At 40.8% G+C, this 19617-nt stretch overlaps 1 pseudogene; it reads right to left on the bottom strand.

The window, feature by feature from the left end:
- Positions 1-13776: 13776 nt before the first annotated feature.
- Positions 13777-17210, bottom strand: LOC143102256 (GTPase IMAP family member 8-like; annotated as a pseudogene).
- Between the last annotated feature and the right edge of the window lie 2407 nt (positions 17211-19617).

Below are 19617 nucleotides of genomic sequence, written 5' to 3'. Positions count from 1 at the left end.
AAAAAAAAAAAAACTTTGACAATCCCTATATGACCGCTAGCGGCGGTCATAATTAATAGTAATATATCACATATAATATATTAGGGCCACATAAGAAGAGTTTGGCTCCAAAATGCTATATTCTCCATTTTAATGCATGTTCATAATTAATTTTTTAAATGAAATGATTATTTTGTTTTCGGATCTGTAATTGGGTTATTGTTATTTACTCAATCAAAACAACACAACTGCACTTTTATTTATATTACCTGAAAAACACAATTAAATAACATGACTTATTATTAATGTTTACAAAAATGGATTTATAGCGTTTTGGAAAAGAGCTCTTCATATGCTAGGCTATATCGTTTTCAAGACAGTGTAGCCTACCCATACCTGGGAAAGTATGATGTGATCATGCTTGCATATATCTTAGGTCAGCCTTTATATTAGGGAAAAATACTTTGTGCCTGTATCCATGCCACCTGAAGCATGCTGGTAGAAATATCTATTCAAAAGCACCGTTGATCTGTGTATGCCATGACCAACTTTCGATTCTTTGATTTGGAAAGCAAGTTTATTATTTTGGGCTGCTATTAGAATATATTAGAATTTCAGCCCAAAGTTGGATAACATGTAGAATTTTGCTGCAATTTCAAAACCGGATTACTCGCGATCCGCTTACTGTACAGAGTGATGATTCATATCCCCGTGTTCTGTAAGGTCTGCTGTGCATTTTGATATATGGTATGCTATGTTTTGACCCAAGTGTTCATGAGATACCACCGAGAGTAATGGGTGTGGAGATAGACAAAGCGCTGTGTGCACAATGGAAATATGATTAAATGGCATGTATATCCAACGTTAATTTTCTCGCGAACCGTTTATCACAACACCTAGCTGCTAATATTATATGAAAGCTCACGTTCTGTTCTTTCACGTGATATCTGTGTGATTTATGTGTGATAAGTACTTTGTGAGCAATTCAACAGAGACTAATGGGTGTGAATTTGGACACATTTTGCGTCCGTCAGCCACATAGCCCTGCTACCCACAGTCCGCATACACTCCACATTATCGCAGGGAGATTCAATTCTCAAACTTGGGCCCTGAGAGCCTTGATAAGGATTCTGTGTCATTATACTAACTGTGTCATCTAAACTACTCCCAGTTTATGTTTACTTTGACTACTTCAAGTAGTCTTGCACTTGATAGTTTTTGGTTAATAGCCCCTGACAACTTCATTGAAACGTGCAATAAACTTGCCAGATTTACTTACAATGGTTGACTATACTCCCCACTGGTGTGTATGTGGGCTTGGCCCCTGTTAAAACACAAAAACATCACAGGACATTCACTTCATGTTCGATGCATGTAACTACCTAAGATGATAATTTGTAAGTTTACTTACATCCCATAATGCCCTTTGCTGAATCCATGATTGATTTCAGCCCTGTAACAATATTTATAACTCAGATTTCTTTCAACTTTATGTTCAAGCGTTTGTTTATTCATAAATTCACAAAATGTGTTCTTCAACTTACCAAGAACTGGATACCAGCCAGCATTGCCGACTTCCCCTTGTTTCAGGCTTTCATAAGTCTTCTGTGAATAAAACTTTGCATCCATAGGTTTCACATGATTTCCATCATTCTCCTTTACAATTAGGTCCATCATCGTGAATAGCTCTAGATGTCTGACGTTCTTCTGCCACAACAACCATTTGTTACATTTTCTGATAATTTGTCCTATCAGTGGATGTTGCAAGTATTTTCCTACGAGACCTGAGCTCTTCTCTCTGAATGTTGATATCAGTACCAAAGAATGATGAAATGATCGATCACTGAATAATTCAAGGAAGAATTCAAGCCTCAGTTTGTGTTGCTCAGTGAACTCTTCAGGCTGTAGAACCAGCAGGAACAAATGAGGTCCAGGATCAGAGAGCGTCACACAGTGGTCTTTAAACTGTCTCAGTTTGTCTTCAGAGATGTCTGGATGCAGAAGATCTGGGGTGTTGATGAGAAGTATTTCTCTCTCCTTCAGCTTTTCTTTGGCTGGCCAACAGCACTGTACTTGCTCATCAGGTTTGTACACAGTCTTTCCCAGTAAGAAGTTCCCCACTGAACTCCTTTCAGCCCAGCTGTTCCCCAGTAGAACAACCCTCGCCCTAGAAACTGAAATGAGAATAATTCAAATTATTCCCATGCTAAATATAGTGAGTGTTATGCAGAAAATATATCTTTAACATTGTTTTTGTGCTTCATATATTTAGGGGTCAGTCAAAGTTACTTGCCGACCCCTGCTGTAGGTACATAAGCACTGATTGGGCAACACAGTGCACATTGATTGGGCAACACAGTGGGTCACAATCGTTACCAGCGTTATGCTGATGGGGGAAGCCTTGTGCTCAGTCTCGCCCATTCAGAAACCGTCAGCTCTGGGTGCCCTATTGTTCCTTGCGTCTGTGTCAGGGTACCTCTGTGCATTGGCAGCCGCCACGGGTGGTCACGCAATATTGACCTGAAGTCCTGTCTTTATAACTGGTTCAGCTAGTGGGGCGCAATCAGTATCACTGAGTGGCAACACACTTTACAAACTTCTGCACAATGTCAGTATCCCTGTGTGTGAGTGTATGTGTGTGTGTGTGTTGGTACTGTATGTGCAAGTACTGTATGTGTGTGTGTGATATTCCTTATCAGCCTTGTGGGGATACTTGCATGCCATGTCACGTGGGCTGGAGTTCCAGTGTCTGGGAGTCCTTAACCAACATATTTTTAAGAAATGTGCCTTTTACATGCACTGTTTTATTTTCCCACGCCTCAAGGGTAAGAGACAGGCAGTGTGGCTTGGGTGTGGCAGCTGACATTGTCTTCTGTCGGTTTGTGTTTTATGTGTTTATATCATTATAACTCCTGCTAGAACATAACTATCATGTGTAACTATATGCAATCATGTTGTGCTTTTTATGTTATGCATGTATGCATAGGGTTTGTTACGAGCCCCTGTGCTCCCTTCAAGTCCTCTCCTGTCAGTGCACGGGCAGGGTTGGGCCTGGTTAGGTTGAAACATTATTGAATATACCTGCTTTTGGAGTGTGGCTATAAAAAAGGGTTCCTCTCTTCCTCTTTAGGCACTTTTCTTGCCTTGTAGGCACACATTTTATGTTCTCCCTCTACTGGCACATTGTTTTCTATCTCCCTCTCTCTCTCCCCTTAAAGGGAAACTTGGCAGGATTTCCCCCTCTGCTGGAGAAATTGTGCATTATGCTATTTCAAACTGTGGGTAAAAGCACATGGATTTGTTTACAAGCTAGCGATCGGTTAGCATAAGTTTGGCAGAACTATGTGGATGTTACAAGGTAAGAAACACGATTTAAAACGAGTTTCTTGTTTCTCACTTCTCTTTCCGGGACGGTAAGTCTCAATGTTGCAAGGTTGGTTTTCCGCCTGGGGACGCTAGGCGCAGCGGGGAAAGTCACCATTTTCACCGGAACAGGTCATTTAACCATCCAAATGATCTAAACGGGTTTATTACGTTGAAATAGTTGGCAAGTTCCCCTTCAACGTTACTTCTTCCTCACTATTTCTCTCTTATTGTCTCCCCCATATATCTAACCTACTGATGCTTCCACTGCATCCACACAGACATGCCATTACATACACTCACTTTCCCCCAGATACCCTTTAGTAGCTTTATTATTTTTGCTCTTTCTCTATAAATTACACTAATTCCTTGCCATAATAGGTTAAAGCTTCTCCAGGTACCTATTATATATACTGCTCAAAAGAATTAAGGGAACACTTACAGTTTTCCACGATTGTTAAAGCACATTATTTTGAAACCTTTGAAACCCTTTTCTCCATTCTCCAACTACATTCACATAATGTCTGACAGTTCTTGCAAAATCGTCTCAAAAGTTTTACTTGTGCTCATAGCCGAACAGTGTCAGAGTACCGATCCAGTGTATGATTGAAGCGTTCCCTTAATTTTTTTGAGCAGTATACTTTATAGAGTTGGGGAACGTATAACTTTGGGAATATAGGGCCCTGCGAACATAGGACCCTTTGTCATGGTCCACTTTGCTTCCCTTCACGGTTGGATTTTTCATCATTATCAGGGGTGCAATGAATGTGGAGGGTGCTGTATGTAAAATCTTGTACAAGTTCTTATTCAGACTCACAGTTAGGGCGACTGCCATCAGGGCTGTGGCTGCGCTGGGAGTTTAGATCATCTTCATCTCCTACACAAAAAATGGAAAGACTAATCAGCTGCACATGTATACAGTGGTGTTCTTAAGTTGAGGTACAGTAACAGGTCGCCACTAAACTGGGCCGGATTAATACAAAATCACAAACATTCCATGGGTCTTGAATTTAACATGTGGACTAAAGCAATGATGTTGCACTGTGAGTGCAGGTAAGGATATACAACCTCCAATCTCCAATGATAACTGGCTTAGTGCAATAAGGCTTCTGATTAATCCACAGAAGGAATGTCTAAGATAACAGTGTTCTTCGGGTTAATAAAGAACCACTGGACTCACCCGTTTCTGCAGTCGCCATGCTGAGCTCTGCTGCAAACATTAGGGACTACTTCACCTGGAGGGAAGAATAAAAAGACTTATTATGTTCACTTACGCTAAAACTCTCTCATTCATGCACACACACACAAACACAGACATTTTAATGATTTTATTTGGATGTTAACACAACGGAAGAATTACACATTTATACATTGATGGAAGTATGTTTTGTGCTTTGTGCTATTCATTCTTTTTGCCCTAGTGGTTATGGGTAGACATGGCATTGTCATCTCCAAATGGGTACACTACCTATTATGGCAGAAATGAAGGTGTACTGTACTTGGCTAGTCAAGTCAAGTTCACTAGTGTTAACACTTGTACTAACTGTTAGCGCTAGACGTGCACATGTAGCATGTCTATCAACCTTTGCAAGCCAACAGGCCTATCAAATGACATTGCCATGCCTGATATCTTCCCAAAAGTATGAATTTAGAATGAAATCCTTGTTGTGTTTTGTGTGTTATGACTATTGATACAAGTCTGAGCTGTATTCTTAGTCCAGTGTGGTTCACAGGTTCTAACCAGTCCGTGCTGGATCACTTCCAGAGCTATCGTGTTTTTTAGGCAGCAACAAATCAGAAGCTAGGTCCTGCCTAGGTCCCGCCTTGACTGACGTATTTATTTATTTCATGGTGCATTACAATACCGTATGGAATGTCAATATATATATATAATCTTTTATGTATTTATTTCACATTTTATTTATTTATTTCACTTTTCATTTATGTATTTAAACTTTTATAATTTATTTATTTATTTCATATTTTATTTATTTATTTAATTTTGTCACAAAAACATTCCATACTTGTTACCTGCAGTATATTATAAAATTCATACACGCACTTTCTCTAAAGTATTTTTTCTTCCGAAAATCCCAACAACATAAACACATTCACATTAACTCTGTTGCGGTAGATCAGCTGTGTGTTTCTAAATAGAGTATCAATCTCGTTTCTGTTCATTGCTAAACACATTGCACTGCAGGAAATGCAAATTTCATTCCTATGCAAAATACACTTTACTGCTTTAAGTGTCAGTTGTTTCTCGATGCAGTCTTGCTGTTGTTTTAGTTTAAGGTTTAAATCAAGACTGAAAGTTGAAAGTGAACGTAAAATTTGCTTACCTGAAAGGGGAAAAGAGAGAGAAAGAAAGATCCCCAGTCATCCAAAAAAAAGATTTTGTAACACTAAAAATACCAGATTGAAAATAGGCTTTTATCTATATAAAAAAGCAGTATGAGAGCTATGACCGTGGTGCAGATTGTGGAGCCACCAGGTGATGTGGATTTTCCCCTAATTTGAAGAGACAAGTTCCTGAAAAAAACATCTGCAACAAAGGCACAGACAAAAAAAAAACATCAGCTCTGCGCATGCCAGTGCACGGTCATAACTTGGCGCTCTGGTGTGGAAACGCCCACCGGACTGTGTTCCAGATTGTGAACTGTGGAAGCTGAAGATGTCACAGTTTGGGGTTTGTGTTTTAGTTTGGGATTCTTAGTTTGTAGTTTGACATGTGTTCTCTTGTTTACTTCCTGTTGCCTTTGTTACTTCCTGTGTCTTGTGGCATGGCCTCTACTCATTTGTCAATAATAATAATAATAATAATAATAATAATAATAATAAAACATTTTATTTGTAGAGCGCTTTATCCTGTACTCAAAGCACTGAACATTGTAGGGTAAAAAGGGAGACAAGCAGGATTGTTAGTAAAAGGAAAGAAAGTAGAATAAAGTTTTTTTTTTTAAAATTAGGAGGCACACAAAAAGTGTACAGGCAGTTGCAAGTGTGGATAGAAACAGACATATACCAGTACAATTAAAATGTGATTAGAGAGCAATTTAAAAGGACAATAAAAGAAGGTCTATGTACGTAGGTTATAGGTTAAAAGCTATCCTAAACAGATGGGTTTTGAGGAGAGACTTAAAGCTGTCGACCCTGGCAGCAGATCTGATCTGCTGAGGCAGAGCATTCCATAGGTGGGGGGCTGCTGGGGAAAATGCTTGGTCGCCCATGGAGCGGAGTCGGGTTTGGGGGATAGTGAGGAGGCCATGATCAGAGGAACGGAGGGCGCGTGTAGGACAGTAGGGGTGCAGGAGTTCAGACAGGTATGTGGGGGCAGAGCCATGTAGGGCGTTGAAGGTAAGAAGGAGGACTTTAAAGTCAATCCTCAGTGGGCCAGGGAGCCAGTGGAGGTCTTGCAACACAGGGGTGATGCGATGCCTGGAATGGGTAGATGTAAACAACTGTGCAGCTGAATTTTGGACATGTTGAAGCCTGTTGAGAGTGAGAAGAGGGCATTGCAGTACTCTAGGCAGGAGGAGATGAGGGCATGTATTACACGCTCAGTGTCAGAGCAGGAGAGGAGTGGATGGATCCGTGCTATGTTTTTGAGATGGGAGAATGATGATTGCCAGGTTTTGTTGATGTGAGATTCAAATGAGAGGGTGGAGTCGGGTGGAGGCTGTGACTGTGGTGTCGTCGATGGTAAGGCTGAAGTTATTGAGGTTTAGGGGGATTCAACTTGATGTTGCCGCCTGCAGCCGTCTCAAAGAGGAAATCCGGCCATTTTTAACTCAAAAATTGTGTTCCTTAGGGTGTGTTGGGGTAAGCAAAAAACCCAACAAAATTTGATTCTATCAAACCGGAGATCTGCTGTGGCTGCAGCGCTTTAAAAGTAGCTATAAATCTAACCTATGGGAGCAAGCTTTTAAAAGCGTGTTTTGGACCTCTAAACACACTCAGAAAACCATTCCAAAACCTATGGAACATGAGCTGGTTCCTTACGAGACACCACTGTGCTCGTTTAACTCAAATAGTGTGGCAAAACATTATAAACTCTGTGTTTTTGCGGGGAGTCACTCACCTCAGATTACCCCGTTGGCATATCCAGAAAGCCCTTAGCCCATTACAGAGCAGACGCGGTCTCAGCCACAGAAACAAAAACTTTTTCCTTTGTGTTTTGATTTGTTTGCAAAAAGAAACGATCGAGCAATGCAGTCATCATGTCCATAGTTATGACTATGTAACGACATAGTAAGATTCCTTGACTAACCTAAGTGACAGCTGAACCTGCTACTGATGCGGCATATCACCTCTTACGTTCATGGGCATCGGAAAAATATTTTTCCCAGTAAAAATGTCATCATTCACGTCACTTCATGTGGAAATCAGAGGTGGGAAACTGGGGCTACTTTTTGCTACACGAGTTGCCCAGTGAGGGGCTCGTCCAGGCTTGAAATTTCACCATTCTGGGGGCAAGGCCACTTGGCCTTCAGTTGGGCATATTTGGTGGGGGGCACAAAGGCCACATGTCAGGGCACCAAGGCCAAAGTTAACTACACAGTAGGCTATAAAAATGATCAAAGTTGTATTTAGCCTATTCACTGCAGTAGACCTGCATCACTGTATGAAACATTACAAAAACATGAAACATGGCATATTACATCAAACTGTAAATCATCTGATCATCTAATATTTACAGATATCTAGGCTATATTTAACATTTATTTTATATTTGGCCTGGAAGGATCCCCAGTTCGTGACTCACTTTGTTACACGCCTGCTATGTTGCTTAATAAAAGCATACTTGGCTGAACCTGACACGAAGTCTCATAACCTACATATAAACATGGTGTCAGAAGCTTGGAGAGCCTGAGCTGTTACATAGGTTAGCTAGTCGTACAGTTTAGTTTAGTTAGTTTAAGTTTGTTTAGCTATCGCTGAAGTCTATTGTGGAGCAAGAACATGGCTGCTAACGTGAACACGATTCCGCCTCCTGCTGAGATGAAACTTTCTGGAGATGTGGCTTCTAACTGGGACGTGTTCAGGGAAGAATTCGAGGATTATATGCTGGCATCAGGACTGAACGACAAAGCGGCGGAGGTACAAGCAGCAACACTGAGAAGAGTTATGGGTAACGAGTAGGGTTGGGTATCGTTTGAATTTGAGCGATTCCGATTTCTTATTTCGATTCCGGTTCCTAACGATTCTCGATTCCGATTTTTTTAAGAGGCAGGGTCAAAAAACGTTTAGGATATTTTAAATGAGCTAGCTAACCAACGGTCTTTCTCAGGGTATTTGCACATTTTCCAAGTTCAAATTTAAAGACTTTTAAGACCTTTTCAAGACATCTAAATGAAAATTAAGACTATACCATGGCAAAAAGATATAAATGACTGTTTATGCAATAGTTTTTTTTTCCCTACTAATTTTAACCCCCACCCCATTTTGGATGTCTACAGAAGTTACCAAATATATTTTGGCGAAAGAAAAATAATTGTGTGTGAATTACCTTCACAGCTATAAATGCCCAATTTTAGGGTCTGGGCTGCTTGCTTTTCAAGCTGGCTGTACATATTTGGTTTTGCTTACTGCTGAGGCTGACTGTTCTTCACCTGTGTCTGTAGTAGCCTAGGGCTACTTGCCAAAGACATGTGCACTGGACTGGTAAAAACTCCCTCTCCATTTGGCCATCACTCTCCAAATTCCTAGCTCCGCTGGCCCCCTCTGCCTGAGACTCAGTTTTCACGATATCATCCGTAGCAAACCTGCCTCACTATTGTCCGCCATACTCCTTCTACACTCAGATCACTCACCACTCACACCAATACATAAATACAGCAATTGAGACAAATCATGTCTCCTCCTGAATGGTTTACCGTCAACCTGCAGTTTTCCTCTGTGCTGCTCTGGCCTCCAGAGGCCTAAGACTGGTTCCCTTGTGGTTGGGTGGATGAGCTGGAGGGGGGTGTCTACTCTGAGGGAGGATATGCACCCAGAGGGACCTCCCTGCCACCACTCCTCCACAACCCTCCTCTTCCCCTGTGACTGCCAGGGCCAGCTCCACTCTGTACACCTCACTTTTTAATGCCCCTCATGCTAGATGTCCAACATTCACACCCCCCATTCAAGAAAATTATAACTAAATCATCTAGGAATAGGGCCAGCCTCTTTTTAATGTATCTCATATTAGAGGAGGCACACAATCAATTCATTGGTAGGGCGAGGGTGATGCTTGAGGGGAGACCTGAATAAGTTCTCCCCCCTGCTCCGCGCCTCTTTTACTGCACTTAGACCTTAGAAGGCACACATACCACAGGGATAGTGGGTGTGTAGATGAGCTGGCCCGTCAGTAGGATAACAACTGGTATCAGGGGCAGGGGAGGGAGTGAGTGGGGTGGTTCTAGCATCAGGTGCCTCTGGACCCCCCAGGGTCAGCTTGCTCTTCGACCGCGGTGAGGGCTGGATCAGCAAGAGGAAAGATCGGATGAGCCTGACCAACTCAATATACTCAAAACCTCATACCCACTTCCTCTGATAAATAGGATACCGTACTACGACCTACAACATTTCATACTATGCCAATCCTGCTGATTTTAACATTTCAACACAAAAACATTCATCACACACACACCTACACGCACGGACATGTCTATTCATGCACACACACACACACTCACGCTCCTCCTCCACCCCCATGGTAATCTGTCCCCTGTAGCGTATTGTCTTATCAAATACTGTCTTTATTTGTTTCATGTTGTTTGTGTTCATGTGCTCTGTCTATAATTTCAATAATCTCAAATAGTCTTTGTATACTGTATGTTTCATGTCTGTTACACTTAGTTGGGTTTTGTAAGGTTTGTGGGGTCTTGTTAATATTTTAACACCTTTGGAAAAACTTAATAAAATAAAAAAAGGGAAACATATTCATAAGCTTAATTTCTGAAACACAAAACAACATTGTGAATAGCCTGAATGTCTATAGGGGACATGGGTATAGGTCCTTTACATTACATATACCATGGATGTCATGAAGTTATGCAGGAAAATACCTTGAAAAGCAGTACAGACCAATGGCACCTTCATTCACATCATATGTTACAAAGTAGGCTACACTGCAGTTGAGAAAAATCAGCAGTAACAAGAAAGAAAAATTAAACGCATTCAGCCTGTAAGTAAGCAAACTTCCAGGGACATTGAGACCTCTAAAATGATAATGAGGTAATATTGTGCACAATCTATTTATGTACAAGGCACTGCACTTTGTGTTTTTCTTTCTTTAAGGATCGCCTAATTTGGGTCTTAGGAACCAGTAGGAACAGCTGAAGTGCCCTTGAGCAAGGCACCTAACTCCTCACTGCTCCCCGAGTGCCGCTGTAGCAAGGCAGCTCACTGCTCCGGGTTAGTGTGTACTTCACCTCACTGTTTGCTCTTTATTATAAGTGTTCACTAATTCACGGATGGGATAAATGCAGAGACCAAATTCCTTGTACACGTAAGTATACTTGGCCTAGAAACCTGATTAACATTACAGTTTTTTTCAGTCGCTAACAAGCGTTTGTCTAACCAGTTGACACATTTTCAAAACTCTAAACACAATTAGCACAGCATCAGTCTTTTGTGGCCATACCATTCGCACATTTTATGTCGTTTTCACACAATATGCAGTCAGTGAACACATTTCCGCAATGCTTACATTTTCTTAACAGACAAGCTATACCTCCCAACAAAACTATGGATTATTTTTGTAGTATTTACGAATGTTAACACACAACATCCCACAATAGCAAACACAATATTCCAAACCTTAGATACACTATCAAAACCTCTGCTTCTGCTCTGCATCTGCTACCAAATGGTTTTATCTCAGGTGCATCGCCTTGGATAATATCAGATGCGATGTTGATGAAAACATGTGGCCTAACTCTGAAGATCGCAGAGATTAGATACACTAATGTTGTGCTTTTTTTAGTTCCCCCCCCTTTTTATCTGGGCTTTTTGCTGTTGTTTTTTGTTCAGAATGCTCTTGTGTGTTTCATGGATATTTTGTTCACTGTAAGCAATACTGTAAAACTTTTTCTGTTCTATCATACTGTAAACAGTATTTCTAATGTACCTCCTGTATTATAAAGGGGAAAAAACGATTTGCTTTTTACTGGAATGCTTTTGAATGTGAACATTACATGTGGACATACAGTTCCCAACCAAGAAATTTAGTGTAAAAACGGTGGATTGCATGTTTTGCATGTAAATACCTGTAAAACTGAAACATAAAAGTCTATGCAGTTTTTGTAATGTCAACAATAGCCAGTATTTTGAAGCCTGGTGTACTTTGATTGACTGCATGTACATTGTGAAGTGAAAACAAGTGTTATTCTTTGACAGAATAATTTCATTTTGAGTCAGATTTCTAGTGTTTTGGTAAGGTTAGTGTGTGCAGAGAAATGTGTGTTCTGTTTTGAAATGAAGAGTTAGTATACATTTAACAAAATGTGTTTTTGAGAAGAAAATTATCCATTTGGCCCATTGTGTTTTGTTGGTGTGAGTCTGTGTTAAGAGTTTAGAAAAAGTATCTGAAGTATGGGTAAGCGCTTGTTAGCGATTGAAAAAAACTAACATCCTCAATGAAACATTAGTGATAGTAAGAAGCTCCCCCTAAAGGTTAAATTGGGTATTGAACTCCTAATTCCTGGTTCAGAAAGGATTGCAAATAGGCTATTCCTGCAGATAATTTTGTACGCTTTGACGCAAAAAAGACAGGAGCCAGTGATCCAAAAGAACAATACAATTGCATTATGTTTGCAAAGAGAATGAGACAAAACAATGGTTCGTACCCAAACTAAGATGTTCTGCAGGCAAGCTTCTTTTATATCATACAGGTGTGACAGTTAACATATGGCCTAAAACATGACATAGCTTGACCCTCAGGTCAGACAGCGCATTCCAAAATTGTGACATGAGCTTCTCTCCGTTCCTCTGTGGTTGATTTTAAACTTTCACTTGGGCGACTCAGCATGTCTGGATATTATGTATGTCTGGATATTAGCAAAAGCAGAACTATAAACAGAACACAAGGTTCATGTTCGTAGACTAAGACACAATAATATACAGAGCATAAGATTTATAACTAAACATAAGAGTCAAAATGACAGAACAGAAGATTCATATATGTGAACCAAAACAGCATCATAAGGATGCATGTGAACTAAAACAGCATCATAAGAAAGCATTTGAACTAAACTGGATTAATTAACAAAATACTTACATGTTCTAAGGCCCTTAGAAACACTTATAGGTTTCTTTAAGGCAGTGATACTTTTCTTAATTGTCAACATAAGCAAGCAGATATATATTTTTATATTTCTCCAACAGGTATGTTTAGTGCAACACAACCATTGACTACTAGCATCACCAATTATGTAAACCCTGTACTACATGATACCCCTGTTTCCAAAATCCTATGTTTGTGCATGGATGTATTCTGTAGCTTTTATAAAGATGCCCTGTTTTAATTATGCTTTAAGAAGCACAACAATTGCCAAATGACTAGTTTTAGGTTGAAATGAGTCTTACTGTAAAGCTAACAGTAGTACCAGTTTGATAAACAAAAGTCTTATTGGTTGCAACCTAGAGGTGTTACTCACCCCAGTCTGGCACCAGGTTTGGCCTATTATTACAAATAGTGTGCTGCCTACTGTAACATTTCCCTCACAGGATCAAAAGAGTATATATACTTATATTACTGTAACATATTCAATATTATTAAAGAAGGTTAGAAGAGGCACAAAGTGAGATGGTTGTTTTGTCCATGAAGCCTCAGGTAAAAATCAGAAGGTTTCCATGAGGCTAGAGCTTCTCATACATGTACAGGCTCGTCCTCATCCCATGTATCTGTCGTAGGTACAGGATGCAGAAGTCACTCTTGTTCAGCAGAAAAAGCTGAAGGATGTGCTGCCAACCATGTATTGATTGCCCCCTGCTGCATGTTGAGGGCAATTACATCCTTGCAGAAAATGGATCAAATTATAAGGCAGGTGGCTGTTTGTGTATCTAAGGTGTGTAGGTGCTGTTTGTGTTTGTGTATGTAAGGTGTGTAGGTGCTGTTTGTGTTTGTGTATGTAAGGTGTGTAGGTGGCTGTTTGTGTTTGTGTATGTAAGGTGTGTAGGTGCTGTTTGTGTTTGTAAGGTGTGTAGGTGCTGTTTGTGTTTGTGTTTGTAAGGTGTGTAGGTGGCTGTTTGTGTTTGTGTATGTAAGCTGTGTAGGTGCTTCTGTGTGTACATCATGTGTGTACGTCTGCTCATCATGGCAGCAGAAATCAAGAGACAATTTAATTAGTGCATTAACTGGATGTTGATGATTCTTGTAGTTCAGTGTACACGGATGAAGCACTAAGCACTACTGTAGGTAAGGAGAACAGTTCAGGCAGACAATCATAATCAGAGGATGATACATTTGCTCTAGTACTGTTTTTTCAGATCTTCAAGTTCTTGCTCCTGCTTTCTCTTAAAGTCTTCAATTTGTTCTTTGAGATATTTTTCTTTGTGGCTTGAGAGTTCACCCAACATTGTACTGTTTTTTATTTAACTCTTCAGTCTCTTCCATCTCTCTCACATGCTTTAGCTTCATGTATTTCATTTCCTCCATGTGTTTATCTATCAGAGCTGCAAAGTCTTTGATGTATTTCTCTTTGAATTCATTAAGTTCTTCAGCTTGTTTTCTGGCCTCTTCCTCACATTTCTTCATTTTCTCTTTCATTTCTTTAAGTTTCTTCTCATACTTTTCCTCTAATTCTTTTCTCTCTATCTCCTCTTGTTCCCTTCTGATTCGATCTTCCTCTTTTCTTTTCTCTTCATGTCTGTCTCTTTCTTGCTTATAATCTTCTTGAAGCTTTTTAAGTTTTTCTTTCACCTCCTGTCGTCTCTGTTCGTCTTCTTGACTTCGTTTGTCCCACCATTCTTTTTGTTTCTCCTCCCAGGCCTCTCTCTGCTTTCTCATCTCTTCTCTGCTCTGCTCCAGTTCCCTGTCAATGGTGTCTTTTTCCTCTGTTTCAAGTTTTATTTTTTTCTCCAAAGCAGCCAGTTTTTGTTCCCACTCCTGACGCTTGTGTTTTTCCTGGTCTTTTCTCTTCCTGTCCTCTTCTTCTCTCTTTTCTTTTTCTTTCTTTCTTTCCATTTTCTCCTTTTCAATGTTTTCTTCCTTTTCCTGAAGTTGTCTGTCTTTCAATTTTCTCTCCTGTTCAGTTTTTGCAGTCTGTTCCTCGAGTCTTATTTTCATTGCTTCCATTTCCTCCTGATGTTTTCTTTCAAGTTCTTCTCTCTCTCTCAGCATCTCTTCTTCCTTCTCTTGTAAGATCATCTCCATTTTCTTCTGTATTGCAGCCTCAGCCTCCTGGAACATCTCATTGCTGTAGCAGCTGCCTCCATTGTTCTGCACCATTGTCTCAATCTTGGTTATCAACTCGCTGACTTGCGTGTGATTATCTTCATAGTTATCTTCATAGTTATTAAACACATGGCATCGTCCTCCACAATCAGCGATAAGCTTTTTGCAGGAATCATCACCTTTTTGTTCAATGTATTCTTGAATGGTCCGCTTCTCACGCTTAAGTGTATCTCCTCTTGTGAAAAGAACGATGGTGAATTTTTCAGAATTCTTTCCAAATATTTCCTTGATTAGTTGTAATGTCTCCTTCTCTTCTGGTGTAAATCGGCCAATCTGTAACACCAAGAGGAAAACATGTGGTCCTGGAGACAAAACACTGATACACTTTACCATCTCCTCAATGACTTCATCCCGAGATAAGGTATTGTCAAACAGTCCAGGAGTATCGACTACAACAACTGAACGACTGTCCACTTAACACTGTTCTTTCTTACAACATTTTGTGACGGATGTTTGACTTGATTCAGCTACAAACTTATCTCTGCCTAGAATGGTGTTTCCTGAAGAGCTATTTCCACTTCCAGTCTTCCCAATCAGCACAATCCTGAGACACTCTGAGGTCTGTTTCACATCATCACCTGGTTTATCAAAACAGCAGGAGTTATTCAAAGTATTAACTTTGGGTTTAGAAAATCAGCTTAAAATAAAATGGGTCCAATAGAAGAGTGAAATACTTACCAGAGACCACACCTTTCTTTGTCAGGTTCTCAATTTCAGCCTGTTGCTTGGTGATGACATTCTCTAGCTGTGTCATCTTTTCTATTTGGGCACGTGCAAATGTGTTACTTGTATAGGTACTTGGTTTGTCCTTGAGGGATCTCATTTTATCAACATCATCAAACAGCTCAGGGACCTGCTGTGGGTCCTTGATGTTCCTTGAACATTTCTTCCTCCACAACTTTGACAGAGTTTTTGCATGTCCTTGTTTTTTTCCACAAAGTTAACAACAGCTTGAGCTTTAGGATCTGACTCCACCGTGAACAGAATCACGGTGAAGTCATTGACTTGAGAGCCGAATGTGTTCTGGATGGTCTGTAACTCTGCCTTATCGTCATCATTGACTTGAGAGCCGAATGTGTCCTGGATGGTCTGTAACTCTGCCTTATCGTCATCAGTGACTTGAGAGCCGAATGTGTTCTGGATGGTCTGTAACTCTGCCTTATCGTCATCATTGACTTGAGAGCCGAATGTGTTCTGGATGGTCTGTAACTCTGCCTTATCGTCATCAGTGACTTGAGAGCCGAATGTGTTCTGGATGGTCTGTAACTCTGCCTTATCGTCATCATTGACTTGAGAGCCGAATGTGTTCTGGATGGTCTGTAACTCTGCCTTATCGTCATCAGTGAGGGGACCCACAGGTAGAACCAGGATGAAGGCATGGATGCCCTCAGGATCACAGAGGGAGTTACACCTGAGTGATTCATCCATCATTGCCACCTGGGGTTTTCCATACAAGGCTGGCAGCTCCACCAGGGAAATCCAGCGTCCAAACGCCTCTCCCTGATATTTACCATATTGGTGAGCTGGAGACTGAATGAAGCTCCGCCAAGCCTAAAATGGCTTTAGCTGCTGAGGTCTTTCCTGCTCCTCTCCTTCCACACAGGACCCGATTTAAGGCTGATTTGCTGTGTTCAGACTTTGAACTTATGGACTCTTCAGTGAAGGTGAGGAAGGATCTGTTGTTTTGATGCACAAGGCTCTCAATAATATCCATTAACAGATTGTTATTACCCTCGAACATGTTGTAACGTCTTCCTCTGCAGTCTTCAACCAGCTGATTCACCAACATTGTCTCACGCTCCTGGTGTGTCATGATGACCACTGAGTGTTTAAAACCACCTTGACTAAACAAACTCAAGATGAAGTCCAGTCGTTCTTTGTTCTCTGTATCAAACTGTGAGGGCTTCACCAACAGCAACATGGGGTCCCGGGGAGCACAGATTTGTACACATTTTAATCTCTCTTCTCACTGTTTGCTCAGGGCAACTGAAGACGTCTGCTGTTTTTACTACTGTTACAGATCTCCCTCTCCACTCTCCAGAAATTGTGGTGATGCATTGCTTGTTTGGTTGTTTCTGAACTTGAAAACCTTGAAATCCAATGATGGAATTTCCAAGATTCATTTTTTTCTTTTCACTTTTCCCCAGCAACACAATCCTGAGCGCCAGCACTAAAACAGAGGAAACACATATTGAGGGATGCAAATGGGAATGGAAGAGAGGTGAAAACATTGTGTTGAAAAGTAAGAATGGCCAGAAATTAAGGGACATACTCCTCTGTGAGAAAATTGAAAGTAATTTGCAATACATATTTCTAATTTCTAGTGATTATAAGCCCTTTTCGGCTAAAAATATATATCCCTTTGTTAAAGTTTACATCTCTTACATCTCTTCAGCTGCTTCTTCAGCAGGCACTGAGGCTTTGTCATATACCCTGCGATTCCACCAATCAGGAGCATCAACAACGGCACACACCAGAAGTAGTATTTCGACAGCTGTAAGCAAGCTGTAACAGAATGCATGTAGACCCATGTGCAGACCAACCAAATCAACAGCGGCTATGAGACGACTAGTGTCTTGACTGTGTTTCAGTCTGTTGCTATGAGACGACTAGTGTCTTGACTGTGTTTCAGTCTGTTGCTATGAGACGACTAGTGTCTTGACTGTGTTTCAGTCTGTTGCTATGAGACGACTAGTGTCTTGACTGTGTTTCAGTCTGTTGCTATGAGACGACTAGTGTCTTGACTGTGTTTCAGTCTGTTGCTTAATGTTTGTCACTCAACTGCCACTGAGGATGCGCGGGACATCAGTAGATCAACAGGAAACGGGTTCAAATTGGCTTAATTTCTTTTACGCATTATTTTGATGCGTTCACAGAATTGGCTCTGAGCCAAAATGGGAGGGGTGGGGCCTAATAAGGGCTGTTATTGGGTCACCACAGTGTCAGTATAGAAAATTAACCAATGGGCTGCTGACTGTCTTTGCTTTAGACAATCCAATATCAATGGGTTTGCAATGGTTACAGAATATGCAAGATTATTAATAACAGCAATGTTATTGATATTTATAATGTGGGATGCAACGAATCTTTTATGACTTATTGACTTGTTTTCTTATGTTTGCATCTTAGAAAGCGTCCATGGAAGGCACCCTGACAGAGACACAGACCTGCTACGCGAGCATGCTGGGCGGCTTCCAGGTACAGGTGAGCAGCCTGGAGGAACAGCTCGCTGCCCTCCGCGGAGACCTTGAGCGCCAGGGCTACGAATACTCCATCCTGCTGGACATCAAGACCAGACTGGAGCTGGAGATCGCCGAGTACAGAAGACTGCTCGACGGAGACGCATACGCGGCCTCTTCGTACTCGTAAGTAGACAACCACATTTAAATTAAAGCTCAATTGATTAAACTCAATACCAAAACACTCTTGGTGACCACTGTCTCTCTTCTTTCTGCTAGAACCATATCGTCTTCATCATCATCAACATCATTATCGGCATCATATTCGGTATCGGCAGCGGCAGAGGCATCCGCAGCAGCAGCGGCAGCAGCAGAGGCAGCAGCGGCAGAGGCGGCAGCAGCAGCAGCAGCAGCAGAGGCGGCAGCAGCAGCAGTGTCCGTATCCACCACACGTACCAGAGTGGTGACAGTGGTGGAAGAGGTGGTTGATGGAAAGGTGGTGTCCTCATCCTCCTCCTCCTCCATCATTGCATAAAGAGGTGCCTCCACCAAGGTGGAAACTACTGATCCACGAATTACCTGTTGATTCACCTGAGCACAAGGCAGGTTTTACCCTGCAGTTTGTCTCAGGTTATCTTTAATGCCAGGTCAGAAAAACTACCAATAAAAACAAGAGCCCACTAACATTATCTTTCTCTGTATGCATCCTTATATGTTGAGTTGACTAAAGAAAAACTGAAAATCAACAAGACAATCAAAACATGCACCAAATGGTCAAAAGTTTCATGAAACTTCAGAAATGTTAACAAGAAGATGTTACAGTATGTAGGAGCCATTTATAGTCACCTTTATTAGTTGTGGGTTTATTGGGTTTTACTAATTTTAGCCACTTTGGGGTGTAGTGCACTGGGTGTTAGTCACGTGAATAGAAAGGTGTTATATGAACAGGTGTTCATTGTTTAATGGGAAAATGTGTGGATGGCGGGGTGAGGCAAATCATACTGTAGCCGTAGCCAACACAATGGCAACATACTACTAATATACAGCAATACAGCACCGTTTGATATCACACATTCAATTTTGCAATAAATGGGAACGACACCTATTCGGAGCAAATGTTTGGGTCTATTGCTACACGTTTTTACACACTTTGCCATCCACGGGGAGGCTCATAGGATAGCCTCCACGATGTATATATAACGTTATATATATATATATATATATATATATATATATATATATATATATATAGAGAGAGAGAGAGAGAGAGAGAGAGAGAGAGAGAGAGAGAGTTTGGTTCCAAAACGCTATATCCTCCATTTTAATACATTTTCATAAATCATTTTTTATTTATTTTATTTTCCAGATAATTTCAGTGGAAATGTAATTAGAACTGCAATTTTATTGATATTACCTAAAATACACAATTAAATTACTTATTAATGTTTTTAAAAATGGGGACATAGTTACAGGATGCAGAAGTCACTCTGGTTCAGCAGAGAAAGCTGAAAGATGTGCTGCCAATCATGTATTGATCGCCCCTGCTGCCATACCTGCTGCATGTTGAGGGAAATTACATCCTTGCAGAAAACGGATCAAATTATTCACCCCTTGCAGACACGTGACTTAAGTTCTATATTATCCCTTACTTACAAC

This window comes from Alosa pseudoharengus, unplaced genomic scaffold, assembly GCF_046254945.1.
Source record: "Alosa pseudoharengus isolate Yale_2024_CS ecotype anadromous, Long Island Sound unplaced genomic scaffold, YU_APseudo_1.1 YU_APseudo_1.1_scf_4, whole genome shotgun sequence".
NCBI classification, from domain to species: domain Eukaryota; kingdom Metazoa; phylum Chordata; class Actinopteri; order Clupeiformes; family Clupeidae; genus Alosa; species Alosa pseudoharengus.
Note: the sequence above shows the minus strand (reverse complement) of the source record. Positions and strands in the feature narration are given on the sequence as shown.